The sequence below is a fragment of the Paramisgurnus dabryanus genome, chromosome 7 (assembly GCF_030506205.2).
Source record: "Paramisgurnus dabryanus chromosome 7, PD_genome_1.1, whole genome shotgun sequence".
NCBI classification, from domain to species: Eukaryota; Metazoa; Chordata; class Actinopteri; order Cypriniformes; family Cobitidae; genus Paramisgurnus; species Paramisgurnus dabryanus.
In genome coordinates, this window is record NC_133343.1 from 20,526,821 (window position 1) to 20,537,468 (window position 10,648).

Consider the following 10,648-nt stretch of genomic DNA (forward strand, 5'->3'; position numbering starts at 1 on the left):
CATATGAACGGGGGAATCTCCTCATTCAGATCAACAAACAAATTTAAATATTAGTCAAAGATAACACAATTGAACACAACATGCAGTTTTAAATGAAGGTTTATGTTATTAATAAGAATTAAAATCCAAAATTACATGGCCCTATAAAAAAGTGCTACCCTAAACCTAATAACTGGTTGGACCACCCTTAGTAGCAACAACTGCAATCAAGCATTTGCGATAACTTGCCATGAGTCTGTTGCAGCGCTGTGGAGGAATTTTGGACAACTCATCTTTGCAGAATTGTTGTAATTCAGCCACACTGGAGGGTTTTCGAGCATGAACCGCCTTTTTAATAGGATTGAGGTCAGGACTTTGACTAGGCCACTCCAAAGTCTTTATTTTGTTTTTCTTCAGCCATTCAGAGGTGCACTTGCTGGTGTGTTTTGGATTATTGTCCTGCTGCAGAACCCAAGTTCGCTTGATGTCCTTCAGGATTTTTTTGGTAGACAACAGAATTCATGGTTCCATTTATCACAGCAAGTCTTCCAGGTCCTGAAGCAGCTAAAGAAACCAAAACCAAAACACTACCACCACCATATTTTGCTGTTGTTATGTTCTTTTTATGAAATGCGGTGTTACTTTTACCCTAGACGTCATAATAAAACCCTTAATTTAAAAACTGCATCTTGTTATCTTTGACAAATATTTTACATTTGTTTAGTGATCTTTTTAAAATTGTTTAAAAAGTGTTCTAAAGTGGAATAAGGAAAAATGTGACCTACAGCAAATGCACTATCTGATTTAATGTTTTAATTTGACACCCTTATTTAAGTTACATAATTTATGAATCATAATAAATACATTTTCTATAGTGTGCAAGCAACTACAATAACCAAACAAATAAAAGACCTGAGAATCATTTACAGTTAAAACCCTTCACACTCATATAAGTTAGTGTAAGAATTCCTTTTTTACAAATTTCACTTTTTACAAAGAAAAGATAAAAACTATCTTTATACAGACCTACAGTGGCTTACTTTTTTACCGACAAGATGTTTTCATGAAAGAAACTCAAGCAAAATGCATTGCATCATCTTCTGCATTCAAACTTTCCCAGATGTTTAAACCAGATTACAAAAGTCCAACAGTTAAAAGTCCATGATGAGTTACAAGATTTAAAACAAGGAGAATGGCTTGTTTCTCTTTGATAGTCTTTCTCTTGCCTTTTTTTCTTTGTTTTAGTTCATTTAGTTTTAATGGGAACATGTATAATTAGAAATATTCATAGAACAAAATAAATATTTAACAACTAATCAACCAGTGGTATGTAGATAACTTTAGATTTGCCAAGTATTGTTAAATATTGTGCAAGTTTTCAGTATGAACTTAAATGATTTTTATTAAATGTATCCAAAACCAGTTTATCCAAACACTCTCAGAAATAAAGGTACAAAAGCTACTGATGTGACACCTTTGTACCTAAAGATTGCATATTAGTACCTCAAAGTTACATATTGGTACCAAATGGTATAATGTTAGGACCTTTTTAAACAGTACCATCCCAGTGACAGCTTTTATATCTAAATTAAGTTTATACTGCTGCTCCATACTCAATGTTTTTCGACAATTGCCTCATTTATCTTTTGTATATCTACAGTATATTGTATTTTATTTAGTTTTCTTCCAAGCAATTTCAATCGCAGATGGTGACACAAAGTTGAAACCCAATGGAGACATCCATTTTATCTGATCTATAAAAGAGCAATAACATATTTTTTAAATAATTTTAATCTTTATATCTTCAGTGTCCTTTCATAGCACATACAGAAGGAAAATCTAATTTTGCAAGTCATGAATTAAATGTTTGACTAACATAAACGCACTGTTCAATGTCAGTGTTTACAATTCGAGGTGTATGAAAGCATTATGGATCCAACAGACAGGGTAATGCAGAGCATAGAGTCATTTGTGTAACGCACTCCATTTTCCTAAATGAATGTGCATGGGATAATAGAGCTAAATTATAAAAGAAATAAATAAAAAATGATGGCGTGGGTGTGAGCAGTGAGCTGACAGGACCCTATATGTCTGTTGAGACCTATACACCACAAGAAAAAATGATGAAGCATTTATGAGTTAAAAAAGAAAATTGGTTTGTATATGATGATCTATCAAAATGCCAAAAATTGATTGATGTTAATGTTAGTTAATGGAGGGTCTTTAATTTCATATGGCAAGACTATATCAAAACCAACATTTTAAGTTAACAGATTGGGCACCAGTGATGGAAAAGATGTCAGTGCATCACCGGCCAGCCTTGAAGAAGATATTTCATTGCAAATAAACAGAGAAAATCAATGAACAATGCTGTAAAACATGCCGAAGCGTTAATATATGTGACTGATGCATTAATCAACATTATAAGCAATTGCAGTTCAAGTTCTTTTGACAGTGACAAATCTTAAAAAAGTTTTGGATCCTCATTAGAATAATGAACTCTGTCTGAGAGGGGTCTGTCTGAGAAAACTCCGTCCCCCACCTGTCCTAACAGCCTGGCCCTAATGGCACATTATAATATAGCCACAAACTAGATTATACTGTCATTTGAATGGAAGAAGAGTATGTTGAACTGATTCACTAATACTAATTGGTGATTAGAATAAGCAGCATGCATGTTCCTGGAACTGCTGAACAATCATTGGATGACCAAAACATCTCTGCATCCAGCGCTAACACCCGTCCACAGCCCTTGTGCTGAAGTCATTAGTGTTAATGCAACAAGATCACCCAGCAAAAATAATCATATGAACAGTTCTCTTTTGTAAAGCTAAAAACTGAAAAAGCTCTGGAAAACTGATTTATAATAATAAGAAATTTTGTGTTTTATAAGGTCTTATACATATTTTGGTTACCAATCTGATGATGGATGAAAAAACTCTTTTTAACAGATAATATCTGCCTTTTCAAACTTTCCATGCTAATTTTTTAAAGTAAATCTATACACCGTTTAAATTTTTTTAAGTTTAATCAACTTGGATTTACAAGTCATTTAAACTTGCTATTATTTATTATTATCATGACAAAAAAATAAGAAAATTCAAGATTAATAATGGGGCAGTTTCCCAGACTTATCCTAGGCTTATCCTAGTCCCAGACTAAAATTTATGTTTGATCTGCCTTAATTTAAAAACTCCTTGTACTATCTTAACATATATTAGTGCCATTGTTTTGTCTCAAGATGCACACCAGTATTTTTTGTATGTTTTGTTTGTAAAAACTACTTAAATATCCTAATTTAACCAAGGGCTAGTCCTGGATCAATTTATACCCTGTCCGGAAAATCGCCCCTTTAAGTTAAAATGACTTAAACTTAAAAATTTAAGGTAGCAAAGAATATTGTACAGTGTAAGATTTACAGTAAGCACAGGATACTAGAGTGCTAAATTTAACAAATTTGCCAAGATAATGAATTAACCATATGCATGAGGTGGGGCATACGGGGTTGGAGGTTCACTGTAAAAAAAGATTTGTTGTCTCAACAAAAAAAAGTATTGTTTATGCTGACAATTTTGAGCCAGTGATGCGCGGTTGATCCAAAATGAGCCTGTGGTCATGAGTCATCCAAAAATATTTTTTAATGATATGCGAGTGGTAGTCGGTCAGGTCGTTTGAAATAAAGATGGCAATTAACTATTTTAAACAATTACTACTATTACTTCTATATTCTTTTTTTTTTTTTTGCTGTCCGAGTTGCGGGCGGGTTAGTTGAAAACGCAGGTTGGGTGCAGGTGGTTTATACATTGACCCGCGCATCACTGTTTTGAGCTAATTAAACTTAAATTTTACTTCATTCAGTTTACTTCATTCAACATTTTAATTTTTTTAGTAATATTTTTAAGTTGAATTAACTTATTTCAAGGCAGCACCAACATTTACAATGTAAAAAAATAAATTGTTCCACTTAAATTTTAATCAAGTTTAATCAACTTAAATTTACAATTAATTTCAACTTTCTTGACTAGTGAGAAGTTGCTTTGAATTATAAAAATAAACTTGAATTAGCTTAAGTTATTTTAACTTTATTTTTATAATTTATAGCAACTGCTCAAAAAAGCTGAAATTAATTGTAAATTCAAGTTGATTAAACTTAAATATTTAAGTGCAACAAGGAATTGTACTTTTTTTAAAAGTGCGTCAATATGTTTTGTTTGGTATCTCCATCTGGCTGCTTTATGGTGCATTCACACCAGCCGTGGCAAAAATGCGCTATTTGCGCGTAGTTAGACGTTTGAACATTTGAGTTTACTCGCTTCAGTCGCACTTGAAAGCCATGCGTGAAAATCTAGTAATTCGAGAAATTCAAGTGGAAATTATCGTCATGGGAGGGGCTTCTGCGACTGATTGGTTAACGCGGCGCGGAAAAAGTTCAGATTTTTCTATCTCGCTCGTATTCCGCGGCAACGCTCCATTTGCGCGGAACGCGCCATCCACGCGTTCCTTGCCATTTACGCGCATCGTGCTGCAGGATGTCAATTCGCGTCTTTGCATTGACGTAACATGTAAATTACTCACGCTTGCCACCTCTACTGCGTCTGGTGTGAACCCTGCATTTCAAGCCTAACCAGCTTCCTTAAAGGGATAGTTCACCCAAAAATGAAAATTCTGTCATTGTTTCTCACTCTCATGTTGTTACAAACCCGTATACATTTCTTTGTTCTGATTACCACAAAGGAAGATATTTTGAGAAATGTTTTATACAACATGTTCCATACTTCCATGTTATTCTTTTTCCCTACTATGGAAATGAATAGGGTCCACGTACAAACATTTCTCAAAAAATCTTCCTTTGTGTTCATCAGAACAAAGACATTTATGCGGGTTTGTTACAACATGAGAGTGAGTAAACAATTACAGGATTTTCATTTTTGGGTGAACTATCCCTTTGATCCATCTATCACTAGAAAGACAAGCACCACCAGATTTGAAACAAAAACTGAGCAACAGCCTCATGCAGTGACTAAATGACTCTCCAAGTCATCAACAGCTACTTGTGAGCAGACAACACGATGTGCTTTTACTCGCTTTTTACTGTAATTGGGTTTAATTCTGAACAGTGTGCTCTGAACATCTCAAGAACTAGATCAGAAAGAGCCCTCAATGCTCTCTCTCTCTGTTTCGAAAAAAGTGTAACTAAACGTGCATCCTTTTTTACTGGATATATTCATAATAGCAAACAATATGTTGGCAAAATGCAAAAGCAATAATATAACATTTCTCTGCAATTTATGAATATTTTTGCATCAAAGTGAAAAACTGTCATTTTAATATAAATGATATTATGTTATATAATGATATAGTATATAGGGAAACACGCATACATCTTTTTATGTGGAAAGAGATAGAACTCACCGACCAAAAATATGATATACCTGCTCTTTAAGATTCAGTTTGGCATTGAATCTTTTTTTATTGACTCATGCAAAGCACCAATGAACAGAAACAGTAGAGCAATGAAAACAACACGTGTAGGATCTGTTAGTCATAACTGAATTGAATGAAATCCATCACTGAATTTACCATCTGGCATCGCACATCATCACAATGTACATCAAAGTTAACATCTGTGGCCTTTTACACTGCACAATATTTTTTTCAATTGAAAGCTCCTTTATATGCTCAAATAATCCAGCATTAACATTGGGAAAACTATCTGCATGTTCAAAGAATACATAATAGGACTTTATTCAGGCAAAAAAGTTGCCTGAAAAGTTGCCAAACTCACCCGGTAAGTTTATTCTCTATGTGGCTTGTGCAGTCAGGATGTGAACAAGCGGTCTGTGAATGTTTTCGAGAAAGTAAGAGAGCTCAGTTTTGTTGTGTTGAATTTGCAGACCCCATCTCTCCTTTCCAGCGGGTCTCCAGGCAAACATGGAGCTATTTTGAGAGGGAGTGCCAGAAATATACACCAATCAACTATTAGCCCAAGTGTGTGTGTGTGTGTGTGTGTGTGTGTGTGTGTGTGTGTGTGTGTGTGTGTGTGTGTGTGTGTGTGTGTGTGTGTGTGTGTGTGTGTGTGTGTGTGTGTGTGTGTGTGTGTGTGTGTGTGTGTGTGTGTGTGTGTGTGTGTGTGTGTGTGTGTGTGTGTGTGTGTGTGTGTGTGGTTTAAGCAAAGAGCTTTCATTTAATTTGCCACATCTAAACAAATACTGCCTATTGATCTTTCACTAGAAACTGTGTGTGCATGCGTTTAACACTGACCACAATGTGACCGGCCATAATGTGTGTTTGTTGGTCAGGTGGGGGGACCAGATGTGCCCACAGGGATAGTAAACCTGAAATCACCTACAGTATATTGTGAGGACCGACCAACAGTCTCCTTGAGTAAACGGCTTAACATGGCTTAAAGGGATAGCTCACACAAAAATTCAAACTTTCATGGCGTTTGACACTCACCCAGGGTGTTTGTTGTTCTTCAGAACATCGAATGAAAAATTTAATTGTCTTGTTTGGGTTACGATGGGAGTAAAAGGTGACCACCTTGAAGGTCACAAATATGCATGTGTGTTTTGAATAACAAAGAAAGACATTAGAAATTCAAACGATAATATGAGAAGGAGCTAAATAATGAAAACTTTTTGGGTGAACTAAAATAGGTTTAGGAGTATGGAAGAGAAAACATCTTTAGCTCAGTATAAAAGCAACAGTCAAGTCAATAGAAAGTTCCCACGTTATGCAAAACCATTCTGAGTATTCACACAGCCACAAACACGTACCGTGTGTGTGCGGGTGTGTGCGTGCGTGCATAAAGTGTTTGCTTTGATCAACCTGATATCTGTAGCCGAAGACAGATCTGCATTCACTGGATGAGTCTGCATCATTTTACCTCACACTGACAAGTTGATTCAACTTAGAAAAACATAGGGTAATTCGCTTAAGTTTGAGTTAAACAAACAAGTAATTTTATACTGCAAAAATGACTTTCTTACTTAGTATTTTTGTCTTGTTTTCAGTAGAAATATCTAAAAATTCTTAAATTAAGATGGTTTTTCTTGATGAGCAAAATGACCTAAGTAAATAAGTCTAGTTTTAAGACAAATAATATACAATTTAAGTGAAATTGTCCTTAAAACAAGCAAAATTATCTGCCAATGGGGTGAGAAAAAAAAATTGTGAAATAAGATTTCTTTTTTCTTAAACACTTAATTCAAGTAAAATTTTCTCACCCAATTGGCGGATAATTTTGCTTGTTTTAAGCACAAATTCACTTAAATTGTATATTTTTTGTCTAAACACTAGTATTATTTTCTTAGGTCATTTTGCTTATCAAGAATATACATCTTGATTTAAGAATTTTTAGATATTTCTACTGAAAACAAGACAAAAATGCTAAGCAAACAAGTCATTTTTTTGCAGTGTAAAATTGCTGACCAGGCAATTCAAAAAATTTCGTTTACTGAACGTAAAACATCTTCCAGCAATATTTACTTGTGACTAAACATTTCCTGTTCTACAGTTGGTCAGTTAACAATATGAGAAACATTATTTCACACATTTTATTTTTACATAGTTTTATAAAACTTGTAATTTTAAAAGAACTCTGCAATCTTTGCCTTCCAAAAAAGCGGACATATTGCAAAGTAAAAGTAACATCAAGTAAAGCAATGGTTAAACTTCACACAGAGACCTCAACACACAAGTTTTTATAATGGTGACAGGAATCAAATCTCATGAAGTGAAAAGATGAGCACTTGACTTCACCGCAAAAATAATAAAAAGCAACAATAATAACTGCAGTTGTATAAATAAAGACAACAAACAGCAAAACAACACTCAATTTTTCAGGGTTTAGGTTAGGTGTACTTATTTATTTGGGTTAAAACAAAATGAAGGTTAACAGTGCAGGAGCACAAAGGACTTCAAAGCTTGAAAGTATTAAAAATATGTTAAAATATATTTCAGGTGTCGCATCCTATTATGATTATTATGATTGTTGTGGTTATTATTATTATTATTAAACATTTCCAGTAAGATGCCAATGAGTTCGAATATCTCACAACATCTCAGTTCACTGTTGATCTTTAAATATCAGTGCTTCCTATTTTTGATGCACAGATTTAAAGGCCCAACAAGAGGTACTGTGTGAATCCCCACACCTGTTATTTTGGCTCGGATGAGAAATTTCCCATAAACTTCACTCAAACTATTTATTAGTTCTACTATTATACCTATAGTTTCCATAGCAGCAGCTGCAATATACACACTGAATGGCGGTAAGAGGAGATTTTAGAGCTACCTATGTTTAGTTTTCCTGGAACAAATTCAAGCGTTTTGAATATCAGCTTCATACATAAACTGTTTGAAAATAATTAACAGATAAATAGTTGTCATATCATGTATAGTTGCCACTGTTTTAAAAAGTGCAGTTAAAAAAAAAGTTACTGTTTTAAAGTGCACCTTATATTTTTTTTTAAATGCTGATCGATTTCTTGTGTCAGGGACTATACATTGGCGTTTTAATCAGGCTAGGCCACTTGTCCCGTCAGGCAACGTAGGCTAGGTCCAATCTTTACGACTCCTCTGTTGTATTGCATCAATGGAGAGGTACGTCAGTTCTTCCTCCTTTTTGTCCATTTAATTCATAATTAATAATATTATGCATTGCAGTGAGGTTGATCTCATTTGTGCCCCCCGAAAGAATTAAATGCCTGTCCGTGAATTTGTGTCTGGCGCCGGGTCTGGTACAGTATACTCCAGAACAGAGTTGTTTATAGGTTCTGTGCTGTAATGGGCATCTTACTGTAAATCCAGACTGCTTTAGTTCTAGTGCTTGTAATGCTGTGGGCTGAAATGTGTCCTTTGAAAGATTGTCCTTATGATTTCCTTGAGAAGAGCTGATTATTTTTAAATCATGTCCTCTGCTATATCTTTGAGAAAGCTAAGAACAACGTTTTCTTCTGACTGAATCTGTGAGATGAATTCAAAGATCCATAAAAATGTCTTAAGCTAAAAGAAAAGTTGTAGTGCCAGCTGTGTTGATTTGGAAAACCTGGAGCTTGGCATCGACAGCTTTTGTTTTGTTATGAGCTGCGTTGACTTCTCAAGAACACTGGAATGACGAAGAACTGAAATTGTACAATAAGGTGCTGTCAATTTCCCTATATGTGGCCTTGCCTGCCTGGTAGAAAGTGTCATCTAATTTGCACATAATGAACCAGTAGTTTTGTTTGAACAGTAATTGTGATTCAAAACCAAATCTATGGCTCATGAATATTTCTCTTTGATTCATTTACATGTCAATTCACAGAAAAACTTATGAGGGAATTCAAAGCAGGCAGTACCTTACAAGGTTAACAGATGTCATGTTCTTACGTAAATACATTGAATCTAATTAATATTGGCATATGTTTTTTTGTTGGAAGTTTTGTGATGTTGTCTACATCTGCATATGTGCTTTGAATTTTACATGACAAATGCATTACTGATACAGTACCCTTTTAAAAAGAAAATGCAGAAACAGATGATCAGAATGTAAATATTTTATTTTACAGTGTTATAAAAAACTTCTCCAAGTGGGGTTGTACCCTTTCAAAACGTACACCATTACACCTACACTGTAAAAAATCATGTCAAATCAACATTTATTTTGTAACTTTAAGTTAACAAATTAAGTTAAACGTTTTCAACTTGTTTTTATAAGTTATGTCAGCCTCAATGTCAAAACTCCTAATAGTACATTGAATTGACTTGCAAAATCAAGTGTTTTTTTACTTTATGCTTTTTTTTGTGTAGTTCATATAAGTACCTCTATATATATAAGTATATATATCTGTACCTACATGGCACATATCTTTCTAGGGCAGGTGTGGGCCTTGAGGGTCCTACAGTCCTGCAGAGTTTAGCTTAATCGAACACACCTGAATGTCATTTCCAAACAGTACTAAAGACTTCAATTAGATTTTTCAGCTGTGTTTGATTAGGGTTGGAGATAAACTCTGCAGGGCTGTGGCCCCCCAGGACCAGGAATGCCTATCCCTGTTCTAGGGCAGTGGTTCTCAAACTTTTTCCGCATGCGGCCCCCCTTGTGTACAGTGCATTACTTTGCAGCCCCCCAAAAGAAAATTTATGGCAAAAAACTGTTCAAAAATGTAACATTTTAATTAAAGGTGCTCTAAGCGAATTGAAGCGTTTTAGACCATAAAACATTTTTTGTTACATACCGGAAACATCTCCTCACTATCAGCTTGCTGCCTGTCAGCTGATCAAACTGTAAAAAAGCGCGATCTCTGTAGACAGCCCAGGCTTCACAAACGGCAATATCAACAAGTGGCCAAACCTAGCATCACAAAACAAAACAAAGTATTCCAGCCAATAAACGACAAAAAGGATTTGGGGGTGGGGGTTGGGCGCGTTCATGAAAGCAAGGGAAGGGAGGGGGAGGGGGAGGAGTTAGCTACGCTCCGTCTGTTTGAAAACAGTTTCAAACGTCAACAATAACTAACGTCTCGCAGATTCGCTTAGAGAGCCTTTAAACAAAACATATTATGTTATACAGAGTAGTTCTGTTGGTTAGCCTTATTTTTTTAGGTTTAATTACACAGAATTCATGATAAATGAATGTATTTTATAAAATGTCATAAAACTGGGGCCCCCCTGGAACCATCTCACG

The 10,648-nt window shown here is 34.9% G+C and overlaps 1 protein-coding gene across 1 annotated transcript in view; it reads right to left on the reverse strand.

Moving 5' to 3' along the window:
- lepr (leptin receptor) overlaps positions 1 to 5,862 on the reverse strand; it is a 62,123-nt gene extending 56,261 nt beyond the window's left edge. The window contains exon 1 of the mRNA XM_065239956.2: positions 5,765 to 5,862. The gene's annotated coding sequence lies outside the window, so the exon portion shown is untranslated. The remainder of the gene's footprint in view (positions 1 to 5,764) is intronic.
- Between the last annotated feature and the right edge of the window lie 4,786 nt (positions 5,863 to 10,648).